The 8,285-nt window shown below is 40.7% G+C and overlaps 1 long non-coding RNA gene across 1 annotated transcript; it reads left to right on the forward strand.

Annotated features, from left to right (window-relative positions):
* Positions 1-551: 551 nt before the first annotated feature.
* On the forward strand, positions 552-2,783 carry LOC148000939 (uncharacterized). The gene is made up of 3 exons (XR_015638765.1): positions 552-866; positions 1,604-2,208; positions 2,521-2,783. It is a non-coding gene; the product is annotated as an uncharacterized LOC148000939 (long non-coding RNA).
* Positions 2,784-8,285: the final 5,502 nt, after the last annotated feature.

Below are 8,285 nucleotides of genomic sequence, written 5' to 3' on the forward strand. Positions count from 1 at the left end.
TTTTGCAGGATGTAATATGGCCCAGAAAGTGACTCAAGCTCACTCATCAGCAAGCAGGCAGGAGGGGGAAGAAGTCACCCTGGAGTGTTCATATGAGACAAGTTATGGCACATATTATCTTTTTTGGTACAAGCAGCTTCTTAGTGGAGAGATGGTTTTCCTTATTCTCCAACCTTCTTTTGATTCTCAGAACCAGAGGAGCGGCCGCTATTCTGTAATCTTCCAGCAATCACTCAAGTCCATCAGCCTTGTCATTTCAGCCTCTCAGCCAGAGGATTCGGGGAAGTATTTCTGTGCTCTCTGGGAAACTGACACAGTGTTTGAAGTGATAGCACAAGCTGAACAAAAACTGGGGCTCCTTAAGCAGAGGCTCCCTGAGAGAGGGAGCCCAGCTGAGATGCACACCTGCACATCCTGAACAAGAAGATCTCAACTGTGGATGCCCCGTCTGTGGTCTGCATGAGAACTGTGTTTCTAAGTAAAACCTCAGGGCATGCAATTTAGAAATAATTATCGTGAGCGGCTTTGTATACTACACTGACTTAAAACAGAGTTAAAAATAGACTGCTGAGAATATGTGTAATATTTTCTTCACTTGGGAATCTTGCACCACAATAATTTGAAGTTTCTCTTTAATTTGTTAACAGAACATACCTCAGAGGAGGCATCTGGAATAGCAAAGAGCATAATTTCCTGGAGAAAGCTACACTCAGAAGGAGATCCAGCATGAATGTGGTAGTCAGAGACAGACTATAAGGATTTCTCTCCATGAAATACTGGTGGTGACTCCACCAATCTTTACCTTTGTATCTAATGCTGAGCCTGAGGTACTGAAGTTCAGCTTAACCAGCAGTTGGGGAGGACAGGTACATGAGCATAGCACCTGGCTGTCCTGAGATTTGTGAGAATTCAGTGAGACCCAGAAAGCCAATGGAATCTAGAAGGATAAACCTCCCTCACCTCCTCAGTCCCTCTGGTTTGGGGGAGCATCAGAAGTCACGCCATTTGCCAATGTGATGCACACAGACTCGACCTGAATAAAGAAAAGCTGTAGAAGTGAGGAGTAGAGAGTTAATGGTAAAGTGAGCTGGAATCTAATGGACATCAAATATTTATGGGGCCTGAATCTGCAGGGCTATATAAAAATAATTAAATACATCACACCTGTTTCTTAAGTCTTCTACAGCTGCCTTTTCCATGTCCACCCCCAAAACACAGCAACATGGAGAAGGAAATTCTGAGAAATGTGTTTCCAGATATGTTTTTAAAGATTATTTTTATATCATGTGTGTAACCTTTTTGTCAGCATGTATATGTGTGTACTGGGTGAAGTCTGGTGCTCATGGAGGCCAGAAAGGGATATTAGATTCTGGAAATTGGCGTTATTAGAGGAAAGGATTTACCACGTGGAGGTCAGGCACTGAATCTAAGTCCTCTGCAAAAGCAGTGACTGCTTTTAATTAGGGAGTGTATGATCCAGGTCCTGTTTCTAGGTAATTTGCATAAACTGTACATGATAAAGAAGGTAAATAACTTCAATTCACCAATTAAAAACCATAGGCTACCTGGGGGCATTGACAAAGAATACTATCTGTGTCTCCAGGAAACACTTCCCGTAGCTAAGGACATCAAACACTGAAAGTCCAACCATAGAGATCAGCATCGGAAGTAATTGACAGCTGTAAACATGGCACTGCACGTCTCATATTTGACAAAGGAGACTTCAGGCCACAGCTAGTCAGAGAGCTGAGGAGAGCCACTGCATAGCCACAGAGGGTAAGTCTTGTGCATGTGAGTACACGGAGCATGGCTCCCGGTTCAACAAAATAAACTCTAATTGACAGAAAATGTCACATGGGTCCCTAATCACTAATGATCTTAGACTTCAATGTTTCACTGTGACTTTAGCAAGTCTTCCTAAATTAAAAACCAACAAGGAAACTTCAGAGCAGAAGGATTCTGCAAGTCCACCTCTCTGAATTTGGCAGGAGAATCCCAGGCAGGGAAGGGAAGCCAATGTGCACTCAGAGAACTCACTGAATGCAAGCGACAGAATCTTAGCAGACGCAAAATTTATATTCTTTACTGTAAGAAGCAAAAGCCTGAGAAGTCAACAAGGACACAAATTTAAAGAACGTTTTAATGAATAAATAAGTGTAATATCCTATGAATTTGTTAGTAGTTGTCCTTTTTAACGGTTCCTCAGGAGTGGTATAGCTGGGTCCTCAGGTGGTAGTATTCCAAATTTTCTGAGGAACGTCCAGATTGATTTCCAGAGTGGTTGTACCAGCTTGAAATCCCACCAGAAATGGAGAAGTGTTCCTCTTTCTCTACATCCTCGCCAGCATCTGTTGTCACCTGAGACTTTTATCTTAGCCATTTTGACTGGGGTGAGGGAGAATCTCAGGGTTGTTTTGATTTGCATTTCCCTGATGACTAAGAATGTTGAACATTTCTTTGGGTGCCTCTCAGTGATTCAATATCCCAGGAAATTGGACACAGTACTACCTAAGGACTCAGCTATACCATTCCTGGGCATATTCCCAAAAGATGCTCCAACATATAACAAGTACAGATGTTTCACTATGTTCATAACAGCCTTACGTTTAATAGCCAGAAGCTGGAAGCAACCCAGATGCCCCTCAACAGAGGAATGGATACAGACAATGTGGTACATCTACACAATGGAGTATTACTCAGCTATTAAAAACAATGACCATGAAATTCATATGCAAATGGATGGAACTAGAAAATATCCTGAGTGAGGTAACCCAATCACACACAAAAAAAGAAACACACACACACACACACACACACACACACACACACACACACACACACACACACACGGTATACACTTACTGGTAAGTAGATATTAGCCCAAAAGTTTGAATTACCCAAAATGCAATGCACAGAACACATGACGTTCAAGAAGAAGGATGACCAAAGTGCGGATACATCCATCCTTAGGGGGAACAAACATATTCACAGGAAGAGATACGGAGGCAAAGTTTGGAGCAAAGGCTGAAGGAAAGGCCATCCAGAGACTGTCCCACCTGGGAATCCAGTCCATGTCCATACAGCCACCAAACCCACACAATATTGCTGATGCCAAGAAGTGCATGCTGACAGTAGCCTGATATAGCTGTCCCCTGAGAGTCTCTGTGAGAGCATAACAAATACAGAGGCGAATGCTCACAGTCAATCATTGAACTGAGAATGGGGTCCCCATTAGAGGAGTTAGAAAAAAGGATTGAAGGAGCTGAAGGGGCTTGCAACCCCAGAACAACAATACCAACCAACCAGAGCCCCCAGGGACTAAATCACCATCCAAAGAGTACACATGGACAGACCCATGTCTCCTCTGCAAATTCAGAGGATGGCCTTGTTGGGCACCAAAGGTAGGAGCCCTTGGTCCTGCCAAGGCTAGACCCCCCAGTGTAGGGGAATATCAGAACATGGAGGGGAGGTGGGAAGTGTTGGGTGGTTGGGTGGGAGAAAGGAGATAACATTTGAAATGTAAATAAAAAATATCCAAAAAATTATCACACAGTGTTTGTTCTGACAAAGAAAAAAATGTTTTTGACCAAATCTACCACCAGAGGTCTAACTGAAGAATTTGATATTTGAGCTGAGCTCCTGGCTGACCTCTAGTGCTCATGAATTAAATTGGAAGAACACCTCGTGGTAGCAGTAGCTATCATTGCTGATTTGCAGTTAGAAGTTTTTGACAATCATGGCAGGGGAGGATCCAGGAAGAAGGTTATATTTTATCTACAGCTGTCAGATACAATGCTGATTCATGTAGCAGTGCCAAGTATGCTTCATCTACGTTCTGCACTGGTTAGCAGAAGACTACTTAAGGTATGGGACTTGCCTTGTTGTCCAAGGTGGGGCATTTTTCTTGCTAAGTGAAATTCATGCTATATGTTGACCTTCTTCGTACTACAGAAATATCCTGAGATCTAGGAACAATGCACTGATAGAGAAGAAGCTGCTGTAGGTAGTGTATCATAGTGAGCTCTTGTTGCCTTCTATCGTGCATCTACCCTTCCAACTTAATGAACAGTTTCCCCGTTGGCAGTAGGATGGGAGACTGATCACAGATATCTATGAGAAGCCATGAAAGCTGTCATTAAGTTGCACTGTCAAACAGAACTCAGAAGACTCTATGAGTTTGTCTTATGAGAGACACTGGAACTTCAGAGCATGCCTGTTAGTCTGTATGGAGTGCATGATAAGCAAATCCAGTTAAGCTTTTGAAGTAGGGGCACTTCTGAGCTGTGTGGTTTCCATGTGCTTTCTTGTTCAGTACTTAGCAGACATGCCAAAGATGTTGAATCTTCTGTCGTGGGACAGCATAGCAATGTTCAGGAGAATAGGGCTTGGGTTCAAGTTCTGGACTTAGTAGCTGAGGGAACTTGAGCAGACTGCTTCACGAATTTTGTGCTTGATTTCCTCATTCCTGGATATGATTATTCTTAATATCTACTGCAAATTTCGCTATGATGGCTGCCAATTCTTAGTAACCCATGTCAAAAAGTGTAAAAAGTCAATTACACAAAAGGAAATTGTGTGTATCAGGAAATGAATGCTTGTCAAGTGCCACAAAATGCCCATCACAGCCTGGCTTTCCTGTGCTCTTGTTGTGATGTTGTCTTAATGAACGACACATCTGTGCTTCGCTGCATTCCTTTGCAATTAAGTATTTGTTAGAGTTCTCACAGGGGAAGAAATTACAGTCACTAAGAGAATCTTAATTATTTTTAGTCAATGTGCACAATAATGTGTTCTTATGACATTTTCATCCAAATATATCATCGTTTGCTCATATTTACCTCAACACCATCCCTTGTACCATCCCTACTCCTGCTAGTGTTATCTTCCTACAAATGTTCCCAGTCTGCATTTGTCTCTCCCTTTTTCTCTCTACATATATGCATAATATATACAAATGATATACATGTACATATGCATCATATAGACACATCATATACATATACACGTATACGTGTATAGTACATGCAACCTACTGACTCCATTTGGTATTGTCCATATATACATGTGTTTAGACCTGATGAGACAGGATTGGAAAACCTATGTGGGAGTTTGTTGCTGGAGGAAACTGATTCTACCTCTGTTTGCAGCTTTTATCACCTTATTCTTTGTATTTTGGTGAACCGTGAATATTTGTCCTATTTGAATGGGGACCTTCAGAGATTTGTCTTGGGAAATTGTCTTGTTTGTTAATAACTGCTGGGAGGTCCAGCCCATTATGGGCCAGATCATCCTAGCCAGATGGTCCTACATTGTCTAAGAAATCTCTGTGTACAAGGTGACCTGCAGGACAGATAGTAAACAGCATCTTTGTTCATGCTCTATCCTTTTGGCTGGAAAGTGGCCAGAGGTAATACTGGATAAAATAGCAGGCAGGGCTGCTTTCAAGTTTCTGCACTGACTTCTCTCAGGGATAGACTATCATCTGGAATTATAAGCTAAGATAAAGCTTTTTTCTTTCCCAAGTTGTTGCTTTGTTTGTTTGTTGTGGTCATAGCAACAGATACCAATTCCACTAAGTCTGGTCAATATTTATATTGGTGTGTGCATGGGAAACCTACAAATGCCTACATCTTCAAAGAAGAGTTATTTGCCATTCTCCAGAAGTTATCAGCTGACAATAGTCCTTTGCATGGAGTGAGGCCCACGAAGCAGTTCCCTATTCATGTGGCATATTTGGCTGGCTTAGTCTCATGTAAGGAGAGGTCATGTCAGAAATCACATATGCTAGGAATTCATAACTATGACAGCCATGTCATGCTGGGAAAACAGCAATCCCCAGCAATCCTTCCTATCTTCAGGCTCTCAGATCTCTGTCTGTATATCTACTTCCCCGCCTCCCTGTCTGTCTGTCTATCTACCTAATCTATCTATTTTTTCACAATATTTTGAGACGGGTTTTTCTCTGTTGCCCCAGATGTTTTGGAACTTGCTTTGTAGATCAAGTTGGCCTCAAACTCAGAGATTAACCTGACTTAAGTACTGGAATCACAGGTGCATGCCACCACCACCCAGCTTTGATATTTGTTCTACCTCCTTTTCTTGAATGTTCCGTGAGCCTTTATCAGAGAGGCTAATAAAAATGTCCCACTTAGGGTTGAACACTCTCAGTTGTTTATTTTTAGTTCTTTGATTTCTGCATTGAATGGTGCCCAATGCAAAAAGAAGCTTTTTGACACCACTGGCAGCCTAGGGGTATAAACATAAACATTTTGTCCTAGCTTGTGTCTCTGTTGCTGTGATAAAAATAACATCAACAGGGGATTATTCCACCTTGCCAATTCTAACCTGTCCTACAAGGAATCTAAGGCAGAAACTCAAGGCAGGAGGCCAGAACTGAAGCAGAGATAATAGAAAAATTTTGCTTTCTGGCTTTCTGGATTTCTGGCCCACTCAGCTTTCTTAGAGAAGACAGGACCACCTGTCCAAGGAGGATATCTGTAGTGGACTGGGCCTGCTCACAGACATTATTAATCAAGATAACACTACACAGATATGGTTAGACACCATTCTGAGTGAAGAGATTGCTCAGTTAAAGTTTTTTTTCTTCCCAAATGACTGTAGATTGTATTGAGTTGCCTAATATAAATGCCACAGTGGAACACTTGTGTATTTGACATAAGCATACCAGTACTAAGTCATAACCTTTCCTTTCTTGGTGATTCCTAGGATTTCATGTTACTGTTACAATATATAACAGAGTATGACTTTAAAATGTTCACAGTCTTTAAACAATTCACATCTTCAGAGACCTTTTAAATGCTGTTAAAATCCAACTTAATATCTTAAGGATGTATTGTTGCACAATAAGAACAAATTAAAACCAGGGAACAGCTACAATCAGATTAAAGATAAGCCCACCAGCGTGAATGTTCATTGTTTGGTGTCTGGAACTCACTCATGATTTTCTGAGCTCCAAGGGGCTTGGCTATCTCCACTTCAACAGCTTTGCCATGCACAGCACATGTGGCTTCTTTCATAGGCTCAAGGTGTGCCCACCCTAGAGCTGCCACTGTTCCTGATGACGGACTGTCCCACAGCCACGTCCTAATGTCTTCAACATGTCAGAGTCTACTTCTGCTGAGGCTGCACCCTCATTAGAGGTCTCTCCATGCTGTTCACCATTGACTCCTTTAATCTTGATCCCCAGTGAAATTATGTCTATACATCTTCATCCTGCCATTTTAATTGTTTGGTTCTGTAGTACATTTGAAATCTGTAACTCCCTCACCATCTTTGTTGTTTGTGATTGCTTTAGCTCTCTTTGGTCTTTTGTACCTCCATACAAATTTTGTAGATCGTTTTTCTCTCTTTGTCTATGAAAAATGGCTTTTAAATTTTGTTTAAGATTTACATGAATTAATCTTGTAAAACTTGCAATTCTAACAAAAACCAGAATGTACATAAGATACAATCATAGTAAAAAAAAAAAAAAACCTGGTATATTCTTAATGTGATTTCCCTTGTCTTATCTTTTCAGTAATTAGTATTTGAAGGTCTCGTCTTAAATTTGGTTAATTTGTACTTAATTTTGCACAGGGTGACAGCCAACATTTCATTCTTCTTCATAATCTGTTTTTCACCAGCACCATTTACTGAAGAAAATGTCTTTTCACCATTGCATGTGCTAGAGTTGTGTTGTTTTACTTCTAAGTCCTAAAGTCCAATTCCACTGGTGTGTTTGTGTGTGTGTGTGTGTGTGTGTGTTTGTGTGTGTGTGTGTGTGTGTGTGTGTGACTTGAGTTTTGTAGCAGGTAATGCAGATATCACAGGATATTTTCATAGATTTCCTTCAGTTTCTACAAATGGAACATTTTGAAAAGCATGGTTATACTTCGTTAAAGTTCTGGGAGAATCTGGCATTCAGTGTCCTGTCCTGACCATTTCTCTGTGTGGAGGCTCTGGTTGCTTCGCTTTCATTGCCTGCTATGGATTTATTTATGTGGTTTAGGTCTTCCTGAAGTAAATCCAGTAATTCATATATATATTCAGGAAATTATCTACTTTTATATTTTCATCTACTTTTCTATTTTCATCCTCTTAGAGTATAGTTTTAAAATAAACAGCCGTAACAGCCCATAGGATTTATGTATAACTCTTATACCACCCATTTTACCTATAGCTTTATGAATTTGTGTTAGTCCATCTCTTGGTTAATGGGGATAAGGATTTTCAGTCTTTTCCTTTAACAAACTATCTTTGTTTTATTTTTAAATTTTTGTCCTATA

The sequence above is a fragment of the Rattus norvegicus genome, chromosome 15, assembly GCF_021556685.1.
Source record: "Rattus norvegicus strain SHRSP/BbbUtx chromosome 15, alternate assembly SHRSP_T2T, whole genome shotgun sequence".
NCBI classification, from domain to species: domain Eukaryota; kingdom Metazoa; phylum Chordata; class Mammalia; order Rodentia; family Muridae; genus Rattus; species Rattus norvegicus.